At 42.4% G+C, this 15,081-nt stretch overlaps 1 long non-coding RNA gene across 2 annotated transcripts; it reads right to left on the reverse strand.

Annotated features, from left to right (window-relative positions):
• Window positions 1-3,641: 3,641 nt before the first annotated feature.
• LOC309519667 lies at window positions 3,642-13,292 on the reverse strand. Of its 2 annotated transcripts, none has more exons than XR_014213950.1 (3): window positions 13,248-13,292; window positions 4,180-4,312; window positions 3,642-3,746 (listed from the first exon to the last, which is right to left on the reverse strand). It is a non-coding gene; the product is annotated as an uncharacterized lncRNA (long non-coding RNA). The 2 variants fall into 2 exon arrangements; XR_014213951.1 differs by lacking the exon at window positions 13,248-13,292 and adding an exon at window positions 9,007-9,118.
• Between the last annotated feature and the right edge of the window lie 1,789 nt (window positions 13,293-15,081).

The raw sequence follows: 15,081 nt of genomic DNA on the forward strand, positions 1-15,081 counted from the left end.
CTACCAACCCTTATTCTTCTCCCCCCCCCGAACCCACACTGAAATCTGAAAGAGTTCCTTTGGGGTTTGACCCCCCTAGTCACGATCCCCTGGAGCTGCACATACAATTTCTGACAAGTTGAAGTTAGCCACTGAAAGCTGCTCAGTTACCTGAGCTAGAAGACTCAGCTGGCGGCGGGAGAGTTGTCACATTTCCCAGCATGATAATTGTCACACTTTCCCAATTACATTAACGGAGAGATGCAAATGAGGCAGCCGCCTCCCGGCTTCTGCTAGGCCTGCGCTCTGGCCCTGGGTGGTGAGCAAGTCCCTCATCCCTGATCCTGCGCGATATGCAAGCTTGTATCTTATCACATCAAGGCCCCGATGTTCCTTTCCTGCCCTTGTTCTGTCACTCCTCACAGGGCATCAATTTTCGCTTCCTGCTCAGACACTAAAAGCGCCTAGCGTTAAGTAATCTCCCATACTTTGAGGCCACACGTGTAGATGGGACCCTGAAGGGAAACAGTCCTCTGGTGACTGAGGAATTAAACAACGAGGAACATACGCCAGCTCTTTCCATTTTCTTATTAATAGGTTTTGTGTATTGGGCTCCAAGGGGGATTGTCCTCACTTTGAATTGCTATAGGGAAAGCGTTCAAGCATTACTTGATGTAAATGGAAGAAAACTTGGAGAGGAATGGATAATTCTGTTGGAGACTCCCTCTCTCTCTCTCTCTCTCTCTGTGTGTGTGTGTGTGCATTAGCGTGAATTTAAAGAGATGTTGTATAAAGACAAACCATGTTGTATCATTTGCCCATGATGCACTAAGGATATTTGTAACTGGAAGTAAAAAAGGAAAATAGACAAGTGACAAGAACAGGAAGAGTTTCATGACAAGCTTAGATTGTAAAGTCCCAGCTGGGGACGGGCGAATCTGTCAGTTTGGGTATCTGTCAGTTTCTCACTTTTGAAATCTTAAATTAAGTTTTCAAATTTGTTTATTTATTTTAAATGCACATGGAAATTCACCAGCATTTTAGTGTAAATTTAACCTAATATACTTATTTTTTATACAGTTTTACCTAAAATACTCAGCAGAGTATTGCCCCCAATATAATGCATTCTGTATGTTATTTTCACTAAAACGTGCATTTTACTATATACTTTACCCCAACATATGTCTCTTGTGCAAAGTGTTTGGCTAGAGAACTGCACTACAAAATCTGGTGACGTGTGAATTCTAATGATGTCTGTGTTTCAGTTTACGTATTTTTTTGGCTAGTGTGAATTAGGTTGCTTTACCTTTAAATGTAAATGTCATGAAATGTCTTTCTCCTCCCTAGTCCCACCACATTGTTTCCCCCTCAAATGTAACCAAAGCGTGTATAACAATAGTCAGATCCTTTTCAGTAGTGAGGGGTGCAGCTAGTAATAAAGTAAAATAAAATATACATCTGTCACCTGACCATCTTGGAGCAATGCTGGAAGCGAAGGTGCTTACTGTGATACCTAAGGATGTGTTCAATGCAATCAGGCTTAGGCTATTAGTCATTCTACTACATCAGCTCCCAGGAAAGGGCATAATGAGAATGGGACAATATCTGAAGCATGTCCAATGCTGAAAAAGGATCTGATAAATTCTGTTTTTCATAAGAACTTAGTTCTGTGCTCGCTAATCAACAAATCAGATAATTTGCAAATGCATAAAATATTACAGAGGAACACAGTGAAAGGTTCCAGTCTGTTTTAAAACATTGGTGGCAGGGGAGAATAGCGAGCTATTTTCTGCAGCTTTAATTTAGTGCTTCCTGTCCCAAATTGGTGCAACATACTTCAATGACTAGTTGCCATTAAGTTGTTGTTAATGTCACGGAGCATGTTTTAATATCCAATCAAAGAATACTCATTTTAAAAACAAAGCTTCCAAAAGTAGATTTGCACAATAAATTGGCATGGATGTGAGTGCCAGTAATTTTCATGAGATTTATTTCCCTAACAAGGTTGCATAAGAGTGTGTGCAGCCTTAGGCATGCAGCCTTAGGAATTTGGTATTCTATGCAGAATTTGGTATATCAGCTTTCATGTTTTAATAGAAAATATCATCCCCCTGGGTTAATTGAATTGAATTTAAATCTGGGAAAATGAGAAAATAGAAGAACCAAAATTTACAGACCTTTCCATCCCTAGTGAGAAGTATTTTAATGTTGGAAAGGAACCAAAAGGTCATCTACTCCAACCCCTATACTGTCGTACCTTGGAAGTTGAACGGAATCCGTTCCGAAAGTCCGTTCGACTTCCATAATGTCCGAAAACCAAATCATGGTTTCTGATTGGCTGCAGGAAGCTCCTGCAGCCAATCAGAAGCCGCAGAAGCCCCATCAGATGTTGGGGTTCAAAAAGAACCTTCACAAACCAGAACCACCACTTCTGAGTTTGCAGCTTTCGGGATCCAAAACGTCCAAGTTCAGGGCGTTTGGGATCCAAGGTACAACTATATAAGAATGAATATACAGTTAGAATAGAATATAAAAATACACCTATATAATGGTAATAATGGTAACAGTAATGGGCATGGTGCAATAAACAGTGAGCTGTAACTAATAATTTTCAGACTTATTATAACCCTAAAATATATCTGCAAAGTTCCTAACAGAATATATAGTTCAGCATTATCTTGTATTTGGTAACAGTAGTACCAATAAAGGGCCTTCATTTTTTCAATAAACCAATTAGTAGGTTGTCTCCCTTCTCCTATCATAAATAGGTTTATAAGCATTATCATTTGTCATACCCAAAATATAGAAGTTTTATTGATTTCCAGTGTAGAATCACAATTACAGAGTCCCCCCCCCCATTCCAACATGCTCCTCTTCCTCCCCTAGGAAGTTCAGCCTATTAAATTTTTGCCAAAGTCTAGTTGGTGATTCTGATGGATCCCATTCTTCGGTATTATCATTTCAATATTTTCTAAGAGGATACCAAATTTCAGTCAAGTCATCTGTGTCTCTCGCATTGTTTAGGTAGAAGAGACTTCTTGAGTGCATGACTGAATGTGCTTCCTTCAGCAGTACTTGAGAGTCACAATTAGATAATCCCATTACAAAATCAGATATGTCCATGTGAATATACAAGAAAGAATTATTCTGTTATTACTGTTTCAGCCAGGGCTTGCTGACAATAAATATGTGACTTTTGTGAACAGCTTGCACCTGAGAGAACAGATTAACTGGTTATCATATATGACCCGTGGCTAGAAGTATTGTATTTCTGTTTAGAGTAATTATTTCTCAAGTTGCATCTAGCCATAAAAATTAGCATATGCAAATACTATTCTGAACTGTGACTCTTTTTGGCAGTGTTGGAGTCACCTCCCTATTTAGAAGGGGGGCCTTACATCCCATCAATGCCATCAATTTCAGTGGGATGTGCTTCCAGGTAAACATGGTTAGGATCTCAGTCTTAGATCCCATAAACTCCATTGATTGACTCCTTTGCAAGAATGCTCAAGAGTGCAGGATTAGACATTTCCATAGGAAGAATCAGAGACATTTTCAGGCCCAGCCTTCATAACAAATGTTTCAGGATAAATTATATTCTGAAGTCATTTTCTCACAGTAGATATTGACACTTTCTCAAATGCAATCTCATCTCCTACTCCCTGGTGGCCGTTGGTCATTTTAATGTTGAGAACGACTCGTCACACCTTTCAGCTGCCTGCCACCAGGCTGCCGATGTTCTTCTTGTTATTTCCAACTGTATAAAACTGAAGTGACCAGAGAGTAACAATCATCTTGAATTCACATCCTACTTTGCATCCCAAGCAGCCTGCAAAATGTTGTGCTCCTTTTGTCTTGCTGCTACAAAGGGAACACCTGGCCCTCCAAGCACTTGGAGACACATTCAAACAGCAAGAGAAACTACAGCCAGACAGCCTTAAAGTAAATCTGGCTGTTCTAAGCCAACATGTGTCATTTTTGCATTTTGAATCCCACAGAAGACTAACAGAGCAATCTAAAGGCAAGCTGGAGTTTGGATTGGGTGGACATATGCCTCCACCCAGCCTTGCTGGCTTCCATTGGTGTCCTGCTGGCTGCTTGCCTGTGGAATAATGCCAACATCCCTCCTGGGGCACAGAGCTGCCCCTTCTGCCCACCACTGGTGAAAGCAGGCAGAAGTGATGCTGGAAGGATACTCACCAGTGGCAGGCAGTGGAAAGCTCCAAGCTGCCTCTTCACCTCCATGTTTGACTCTGGCCACCAGATGCCTAGGGCTGCAGGTCGCAGTGGTGGCCCCACTGCTCCATAGAGTCCTAACAGTCTTGAGATATTTCTAGAAAACACACAGAGGTAAAAAAGGATGTCAAGAAAAGTGAGAGTACTCCAAAGTCTGCAAAAGATGGTGGTATTGTGCCTGATTGCAGTGACCCTGCAAACTAGCCGAACTATTGCAGCGATAATTTGCAACATCTTATAACACAACATGGACCACAGCAGTTTGTATCATATGATTTTCTCAAAGATTCCAAAAACCAGAAGATCTTCTCCTGCACAGTACAAGAGGAAACAAGCAAATGATGGAGTGTGCCATCAATGGTTGATATATTCAGCCTCAAAAGATGCATTTTTTATTTTTGCTGTAAATTGTTCAGCAAAAAGAATAGTGAATCAACCCAACAAGAAACAGATTCAAAAGATTGGGAGAACACTGGAGCAATTCTGACTTCACATGGGGGGGTGTTGACCACTTAGAAAACTATCAGACCTGGGGAGAACATGAAAATCAATTGATGATGTTGACCAGCAGAAAATTAGGCAAGAAAAACAATATTCACAACAAATCTTGGAATGCTTGATTGTTTGGGTCAGAGTTCTTGGCATTCAAAACTTGGTGATCTGAAAAGTTGTACAGTGCTAGCAACTGACATTTTTTTGAAGTTTGTAGAATATCTAGTCCTTTTTCATTGTATCATGAGTGAACATTTGTGCAGAGTTAAAGATCAAGAAACAATGGTTCACTACCTAGGAAAGATAGCCAAAATGAACTTATGCAGCTTCTAGCAAGTGCTATAAAGCAGAAAATTTTAGCACATGCAAACTCAGCCAATGAGATGTTGATGTGCCTGAAACTGGAATTTTTAAGAGACTTAAATTTTAACATCACAATTCACACGATTATTCAAAATTATTTGTGTGCTAAAGCATTTTCTTTTGTATTTGAGAAAGACAATCAAAGATTGTTGTATTACTTATAATTGCAATTTAAAATAAATTTAGCAGTCAAAATTTTGTGCTTTTCATTTTTTTCTACAAGACACCTGTTTTTATAAGTTAGCAAAAAATAAAAATTGAAATTGGGGGTGCATGTAGTTAGCCTTGCCTAGCACACAAAACAACCTGGCATTGGAGATGGGCTATAGAGATGGGCTCTGTGTTGGACTTCTGGTCATTTTGGAAGTGATGTTTCAGTTCATCTCTCCACCCTGAGTTCCATACTACTGTTTCCATTGCAGCACAGAACTACCTCCTCTTTCCCTGTCAAAATATTCCAAATAGGATAATCAATAATGCCATCAAAACCAGTTATGCAAATTAACCAGATGTATGCAAATTTGCAGATGTTATTCCAACCAGATAGTTCGTTTGTGCGTGTGTGTTCCCCTGCTGGAAAAAAAAATCAAAGATCAATACTTTCTGGTTTTCTTGGTGCAAAGAATGACAAAGCTTGCAAATGTTACCTCTGGCATACAGACTGAAGGAAAATATGATTCAATTCCTATTTAAAGGTGAACCTAAGTAATTTGCACTTCCTGAAACGTGGAGGAATTCAGTGTCATGTTATTATGATCATTCTGTCAGTGCAAACATTTCTGCTTGCCAGACAGAACAATCTCCCCTCTTCTTCCCCTGCGCACTGTTCTGGGACCTCTGCTAATGCTTCAAGGCCAATTTTGGGGCAAAGGGGAAGGAAAGGGAAGGGGACAGTCCTGTTGCCCTAGCAGGACTCAATATCTCCTGTTGGTGCAGCTGTTTACATAAATCTGTCCAACAGCGTATAAACAAAAACACAGTAATCTTGCAATGTTGTTCTCCATCCAAGTAATACATACAAAAATGCACATAAATTGTGCATAGAAATGTATACATATTGCTGAAAATAATGTACAAAAATGTATTATATTATTAAATATTGCATAGGAAAAAAGTGTATTCTCAGGAGAACTTTGCACAAAAATGTTGACAAATTTTCATGGGGACTTTTTTTAAAAAAAAGAAAGGAAAAGGAAAAGGAAATTGTAAACTGATGTGAAAATGTGGGGAACTGAACTTAAAACTGGGAGAAACTGAAAAAACCAATATCGAGATATTTGCCCATCTCTGCTCTGATGTACTGTTATATCCAGAACATCACCCTGCTAATAACTCTGTTTGCAAAGAATGGTGCTTATATTGACTCTCGGGCAATATTAGATTTCTCTTTGGAGATCATTTTGTCTGTTTTTATCTGTTGTGTCTTTTTGTTACTCTACACCACTATACATTTTTTAAAATGCCCTAATTAAATATTTGTCAGGGGTGGGAGCCAGGAGCAGGAAAGTAATAACTCACACATCGTCAATAGTGCTAATTCTTATTCAAAGAAATAAATAGCTCAGGACACCAGTCCTAGTGAGCACAACAAGTCTTCCTGGTAGCTCTTGCCCCAATGAGGCATTTGCGAGGAATGATGGTTCCCACCTTCCCGCTGCTCTCCAAGTCCTCTCCTCCCCTGGTTCCCAAGCAATTTGAGGCTCCTTCATCTTGCCTGTCTTTGCTCTGCATTCTTCATAACTTTTTGGCTTCTGGGAGACCAGGGAGGAAGGAAGCTGGTCAGTGCAGGAGGTAGAGACAGCCTGGCTTCCTCACCAGTCTGACTCATCCCTGCCTCTTGGCCCCCTTCCTTTCCAGCCTCCGCTTCTGATTCTAATTCTGGACTGCTCTCTGTCACAGATTCTTCCTGCTCACTAAACCTTGTTACCTTCTCAGCTTCTGACACCTCCACCTCCCAGTCTTCTTCGTCTTCTTCCTCTGACCAGTCATCTTTGCTCCACCACCAATTCCCTAGCTCTGAGTCTTCTCCCCTTGGGGGTTCCCTAGCTGGTGCCTCCCACCACGCTTCTGCATCCAGCCAGTCCATGGCAACATTAGCCCTGCCTCGACCTAATTCAGGACTGCATTTGGGACAGGTGGGTTGTCTCCAGGCTGGCCTGATAAGGGGGTTCCAGATCAAGATCATAGATCAAATCAGGAGAAAGCTTTTTGAATTTTTAATCTATTTTAAATGTTGTATCATGTATGTTTCTATAATTGTAAGTTGCTTTGAGACATGTTTGTAGTACGCAGTGAATAGATGCAATAAATAATAATGTCATGTAGAACCAACACAGTAAACTTCAAAAGCCTAGCTCACCTCAGCATTCTGACTGCAGCAAAGTCAAGTACTGCTAGACTCTCAATTTGCTATCCTCAGGATTCCATGATGCCCATATCTAAGTTTGTATTCAGAACAGCTTTGTTATATCTAGATATAACATTATGATACAGACAGCTCATCTATCTACTTCTTGCAATATTGTCTATCAATAAAAGAAGATCAGCCTTTCCTAGCCTGGTGCTCATCAGCTGCTATGGATTAAAATTCCCACCAGTCCTTCTCATCATGACCAACTACCAGGGCTTATGCCAGGGACTGACAGGGCTGTGTGACGGGGGGGGGGGGCAGGCAGAAGTTAATCCAGGGGATCAGCATTTATGGGGTTTTGTGAAACCCACTAGTCAGGAGTCAAGGCTGGAGGAAGGGGAAGAGTCCAAGCAGTTGGAGAAGGGAGGGAAGTCCACAATGTGTCAGAAGAAGAGGAAGAGACTGTTTCTGAGAGGGGTGGGCCAACAGAATCCCCAACATACCCTTCCCCACTGTTTCCAAGGACCCGGAGGAGCTCAAAGAGGCAGGCACAGCTGCAACTTCCATTTGGAAGAAGTTGCAGGTTGCTTGCACATGCCGTATCAGGTAAGGGTACTTAAGTCCGGATGGGGGCATGCTCACATATGGGGGGCACCAGGTTGGGGAAGGGCAAAACAGGGAATACCATCCAATAGTAGATGGACCAAAATGTGCCCCATCCTAAGATTGCACGCCATTCTTCTTTACTCCTGAATGTGAAACAGGGGCATCATTTTCACATTCCAGAGATATTTGTAACTTCAGTGTTTGGGCCTCATAATCAGGGGATTGTGTGAATATTTTTTTTTTAAAAAAAAGCATCATATATTTCATTATTTCTGGTCAAGCAAATCATGAAGAGTAATGGATGATGACTCTGCCCTTAAGAAGGCCCAAGTTATTAGCCTAATGCACAGAGAGGAGGGCTGCATTAAGGCATTAAGAATCAAAACAATCACATTAAAGCTTGACAGCATAAGCACGAAACAAAAGATGAGGACTGTAATATAAACCATATGGCTTAATAGCTAATACTCAATTTAAGCTACTCTATTAAAACAGGTCTTCCGTGTTCCTTTAACATCAATATTTGTGCCTCCCTCTATTTCTGCTCCTTCTTTTTATAGTCCCCCCACTCACTCGTGAAGTTCCCAAAGCTACTCCTCCCCCTCCAAAGTCCAAATCATACGTCAAACCAATTAAGTTGACACCGTTGTAATAAATGAGGGTTGTCAGTTAGTCTCACTTGAGACCCAAACTCTACCTAATATTACTCAATATGCAGATGTTTTCTGTCTGTTTCCTTTAGAGAGGGGGAGAGAGAGCTGCATGTTTAAATGGATTAATGATAAATTGGTGAAACTGGGAAGGGGAGATACTTGTAGTGTGAAAAAAGTGTATTCAGCTAAGTCCTGCTCTGAGCAAACCCATAGAAATTAATGAACCTAACTTAGTTATGTCTATTCACTTCAGTGGGTTTACTCTATGACTGAGTCAGGTGCCATTTGTTAATTTACAAAGCCCTGAGCACCTTCGGTCCAGCATACCTGAGGGGCCACCTTATATCGCACGGAGATCATCTGCAGGAACATGACTGGTGTCGTTCCCCGAGTTGCTGATTCTCATCTGACAACAACAAGAAACCGAGCCTTCTATGTCCTCTGGAAAACCCTGCCAGAAATAAAAGAGGATTCAGCAGGCGCCTTCTGTTTCAACTTTTTCTTCACAATCCTTTTTAATTATTATTTTCAATACTTGGTACAGATATGACATCCAATATCATAAACTCTCACAGCTGAGACAGAATGTGCAATGTAAGGTAAAATAAAGCAGCCATGGGTTGTGTTCTTATCAAACCCATGATCAGAAATGCTTAGGAATTGCATCTGACTGGAAAATCAGAGGAAGCAATTTACCATCTTGTTTGTTAATATAAACAATGAAAGGAGTATCAGGTAATGGAGAAAGATTTCTGCATTTTAGCTCCTCTAGGCTGTCTGTTGTGCCTGCCACCTTCTCTGCCACAGCTAATGGCCAGATTCCGTCCACCTCCCATGTAGAGTAAAATGTATGTGGTCCCTCTAATGCTAAGAACAAGATTAGATCTTTATACAACAGGGGATGTGGACATCAAAGCCAACCCAGGGCCCATAGGAATAAGTCATTCCACTACAGTGGAGACATCCTGGAGTTTTCTTTCCCATAACGCTTGGTTGACTGAGCTCTTTCTCACCCCATGTGGAAAGAGTTGCCCACTTGGCAGTCCCAGCACTTGGCAGATAGATTTGACTTTTGAACAGCTGCTGGAAACTTTTCTGTTCCACCATGCTTATGCAAGCACCTGGTACATCCTTCTAGCTGATTTTAACTTTTTATTGCTGTTATTATATATTTTATGCTGAGGGGTATCGCTGCTGTTTCTTTCAAAGGACAGTGAAGGGACCCTGAGGGTCATCTAGTCCAGCCCTCTGCAATGCAGGAATAGGCAGCTGTCCCTTACGGGGATCGAACCTGCAACCTTGGCCTGATCAGCTTCACCAAGCTCTGACCATCCAGTCTGTGATGTTTTTTGTACTCTTTATTTTAGATCTTGATGTGACTTGTGTGGAAATTGTTCAGTTTGGTGGTGTGTTTTTTAATGTTTTGCTTATGCCTACGTTTGTTATGTTGTAGTTATGTGTTTTTCATGTTGGAAGCTGCCTTGAGCATGACGTGAACTGAGGAAAGGCAGCATACAAATAAAATTATGTACGGTAATTATGTATGTTATGTACAATTGCTGGAAACCACTCACATATTATTTATCAATAATTATATATATATCAATACACGGGGAACAAAGGAAGCTCCCTCATAGGGGGTCAAAACATTGCAGGAGACACTGGCGGTTCCTTCTGGGACCTTCTGCATGGAGAGCTGGTGGTCTGTCACCCTTCTCTACCCTGAGTAGGATTAGCATTGAATACCTCCTGTTGTGTGAAAAACAAGTTCCTAGAAATGTGAACAATACCATCTTCTGTGCCTTCTTGACCATTTTGAAGTTGTTTTCTGGACCACACACTCTCCCCCACCCACACACAACACACACCAGATTGGAAAACTGGTGCAATCCAAAGTCTCTCCCGGGGATTCCACTGAAGTACAGAGTAGGAAAATGACACAAAGCAGAAAGCAATGTTGCAGGATGAGGAGAGAACAGAAAACATGAAATGTGACAGACCTTAAACCTCCAAACAAACAGTTTGGCAGGAGCTCCAGTTCAGAATATGGAGCTGTGCCTCTGCTTCTAGGGTGGTTTTCAGACCACGTGTGATTAATAAGGCAGGGATGTGTGAGCACATGGTTCGTAATAGCCACTAGTCACCTATAGATGTACTGTATATTGTTTGTTATGCCACTTTGCAAACTATGCACGTTTGGAATAATTTTATCTGTGTCCCATGGGCATCTTGTTAGCCACTGTGAGAACAGGATGCTGGACTAGATAAATTTTTGGCCTCATCCAGCAGGGCATAGCACAGGCCAAAGATTAATCTAGTTCGGCTCCCCTCTGTGCGTTTGGGTGAGCAAGCATTGCAGCATGGCCCTGCTTGGTTCTGGTGTGGGCGCTCACTCCAGCAGTGCGGATGGCGAGGGTTGGAGTGCCGTGGCAGGCTCCTTCACCCTCTGCACCACACCTCCCGGTGTGTGTGCCCACCCTCCCCTGGCATGCACACTCATGTCTGCCCGCCCTGGGCATCAGGAACTCATGCTCTGCCGCTGCCTGAGAGCATTGATGCTCTCCCCACTTACAATTCCCAGTGGTGTTCATATGCATGCTTCAAACCAACAGTGAAGAGAGAACCTAGTGTTTAACAGCTTTCCCTCCATGGATTTATCTAATCCTCTTTTCAAAGCTGCCCAAGTTGGTGGCCATAACTACATATTGTGGGAGAGAATTCCATAGAGAAAACGTCTTCTCTCATAATAGCACTAGAACACAAGGACATCTAATGAAGTTGAAGGTTGGAAGATTTGGGGTAGTCAAAAGGAGGTGATTCTTCATACTGTTCATGGTTAAACTCACTCACACAAGAAGTAGTGATAACCACCAACTTGGATAGCTTTTGAGCAGCCTTGTTGAACTACAACTCCCATCACCCCTTGCTAGCAAGGCCAGAGCTCAGGGATGATGGGAGTTGTAGTGCAACAACATCTGGGGACCCACAGGTTGAGAACTGCTGCTTTTGAGGATTAAACTAATTCATGGAGGGTAAAGCCATTAGTGGCTACTAGCCATGATGGCTGTATGGAACTTCCACTGTAGGATTCAGTAAGCCTCTGAATACCAGTTGATGGGAAGTGCAGTTGTAGAGAGTGCTGATGAAGAAGAAGAAGAAGAAGAAGAAGAAGAAGAAGAAGAAGAAGAAGAAGAAGAGTTTGGATTTGATATCCCGCCTTTCACTCCCCTTCAGGAGTCTCAAAGCGGCTAACATTCTCCTTTCCCTTCCTCCCCCACAACAAACACTCTGTGAGGTGAGTGGGGCTGAGAGACTTCACAGAAGTGTGACTGGCCCAAGGTCACCCAGCAGCTGCATGTGGAGGAGCGGAGACACGAACCCGGTTTCCCAGATTACGTGACTACCGCTCTTAACCACTACACCACACTGGCTCTCAGTGATAGCTTTTGAGCTGCTTTAAGGCATCCCGTAGGCATTTGGTTGGCCTATGCGTAGTAAGAGTCACCCCCCGGAAGATGATGCAGTCATTGGGCAGTGTGGTACCAGTGACCTCACAACACTAGAGGTTGCTGCACACATACTGTGTGGTAAGTAAGGAATATGGTGCCATGAAAACAGAATACTGGCTTTTCTTATGTTCTAGAAGATATATGAATCACATGCTTGCTTTTTGTTTAGAAAGAGCAGCCATGGGAGTGTGGGAGGAAGAGCTCTGAATCAGGACCAGCATACCCTCCAAGTGTGTCCCTGTTTTCCAGAAAATTATGAAAGCCATCCTGGCTCCCAATTTGATCCTGGAGTGTTGTGATTTCCCCCACTAGTGCACCACCGCCAAACTCAGGGAGGATGAGCCAGCACTCGTCCCAAGCAATGAAGGCAGCGGCTGAAGCAGCTGCAGATGCAAGGAGCATCCCCTCCCTGAATATACTGTTGTAGCTAAACTGCTTGGTAAAAGGGGGGAGGATCCATTACCACCCTTGGCAATGGGAACTCCGTCACTTGAATGGTGACCATAATGATGTTTCTTCCTCAGGTTTGCAGGATCCATTAGAGGGGTCAGGGGGGGGGGGCTAAGACTCAATTACTGGTAGTCAAAGGTAGCCAGCATGGGACCTTCCAGATAATGTGAGAGTACAACTCCCATCATTCCTGATCATTGGCGATGATGGCTGTGGCTAACAGAGGATGTAGTCCAACAACATGTGGAAAGCATCACATTGACTACCCCGATGTCAAAGCACCTGCATTGTACACAACCGAAAGAAGACACTCCTTTTACCCAGATTTTAAGTAAGTTAGATGGGGGCAGCGAGAGAAAGAGGAAGAGCAAAGGGAGAGCGCAGTATAGCAGCTTGTGCTCTATAACTTATTCCAGACATTTATATTTTACAAAAAGTAGCCTAACCTTGGTTACTTCACTTGAATTCCACCCCCACCCATCCCTCCTTATTACGGCTTTCCTAATCTTGCAGTTGGTGAAAGTTGCCAAATATTGTCAGTTTCCAATATTAATTGATGATCTCCTCTGTGACGAACTACAAGTAAGTAAGAAATAGATTCTCGCTTACCTACTTTCTGGAGCAATTCAAAGCCCACCTGGGTTTCTATGTACCTTTGTGCCATAGAGAATGGTTAGGAGCTGAAGGTTTTGACACTGACCCAGACACACACATAATAAATAGCATTTCTCCCTGGGATGATTAAAACCAGCTGGCCAAAGCAAGATGGAGGAGAACTTAACGGGAGAGAAATGAATTAAAGATAAAGTTAAAAGATGTGTGTGTGTTTAAACATTTCCTAAGTAACCAAAGCTGTTTTTCATAACTAAAATCCAGAAATTCTTGCTGGAAGGCCTGGCCAATTTTTAACTACCCCTCAAAACATGGAAAATATCTGATCTTTTATTTGTTTCTAAGAGACTGGCTATGCCAAAACATTTGCTGGCTTCAAGACCAAACAAAAAAGGGGGGGATATAATTTTTTTGCAGTAACTCCTTCACATACCATCAGCTGGGCCAACCTGTATGTTATATTACATGTTTGGTCATATATATATATATATATATATATATATATATATATATATATAGTATTTAGTATTTAGTATATAGTATATAGTGTGTGTGTGTGTGTGTGTGTGTGTGTGTATAGTTAGTGTGTGTGTGTTGTTAAATAGCAGTTGTAGGGAGGATCAGGATTGGGTTCACAGCATCATGCAGTCCCAGCTAACCCCACCACCAACTCCAAGTTGCTGTAAGCTGTTAGAACTACTTCCCAGCATACCACAGCTCCAGTTCTGAAGGCCTTCTCTAGTAGCTGATATATTAAAAAAAGCACACAAACATGCCAAATGCCTTAAATGCAATCATGCCTTTAACTGAATGCATAATTTCACCCATCAGCTTGCTTTGAAAGTATGAGTAATCCATAAAACTAGTGATGGAACATTACATTAAACCAGGTACAGAACAATTAACATTGTAGCTTATATTCAGTATAGTGACTCCTTTTTAGAAGCCTCTTCTTTTCAGCAGAAGTTTCTGTAAACAGAAGTGGGAGGGATGCGGTTTTTTGTAAATTCCTCCTTTCCCCTGCAGCCAACAAACACACCACCTTCCACCCTGTTCCAGAGGGTCTCTCAGCTTTTGGGGAGAGGGGGGTTTCTAAGAAAATGGGGAATCAACAAAAGTAGCCTTTCCTTGCTTCCATTAAAGAAGTCTGTAAAAGGTCAAAGAGCTTTCCATAATGAAACAACAAACATTAAAAACTTCCCCATGCAGAGTTGCCTTTTAAATATCTTCTAAAAGTTGTGTAGTTCTTTATCTCCTTGACATCTAATGAAAGGATGTTCCACAGGACGGGCGCCACTACCGAGAAGGCCCTCTGCCTGGTTCCCTGTAACTTTGCTTCTTGCAGTGAGGGAACTGCCAGAAGGCCCTCGGAGGAGGACCTCAGTGTCCGGGCTGAATGATAGGAGTAGAGATACTCTTTCAGGTATATTGGGTTGAGGCCGTTTAGAGCTTTAAAGGTCAGCACCAACACTTTGAATTGTGCTCAGAAATGTACTGGGAGCCAGTGAAGATCCTGTAGGACCAGTGTTATATGGTCCCAGCGGCTGCTCCTAGTCATCAGTCTAGCTGCTGCATTCTGGATTAGTTGTAGTTTCTGAGTCCCACATAGCCCCACGTAGCCCCACATAGAGCTCATTGCAGTAGTCCAAGTGGGAGATAATTGGAGCAAGACAGTCTGTGGGCAGGTAGGGTCTCAGCCAGTGTGCCAGATGGAGCTGGTAGACAGCTGCCCTGGACACAGAATTGAACTGCACCTCCATGGACAGCTGGGAGTCCAAAATGATTCCCAGGCTGCCCACCTGGTCCTTCAGGGGCACGGTTACCCCATTCA

Source organism: Podarcis vaucheri, assembly GCF_965113315.1.
Source record: "Podarcis vaucheri genome assembly, chromosome: 15".
Taxonomy (NCBI): Eukaryota; Metazoa; Chordata; class Lepidosauria; order Squamata; family Lacertidae; genus Podarcis; species Podarcis vaucheri.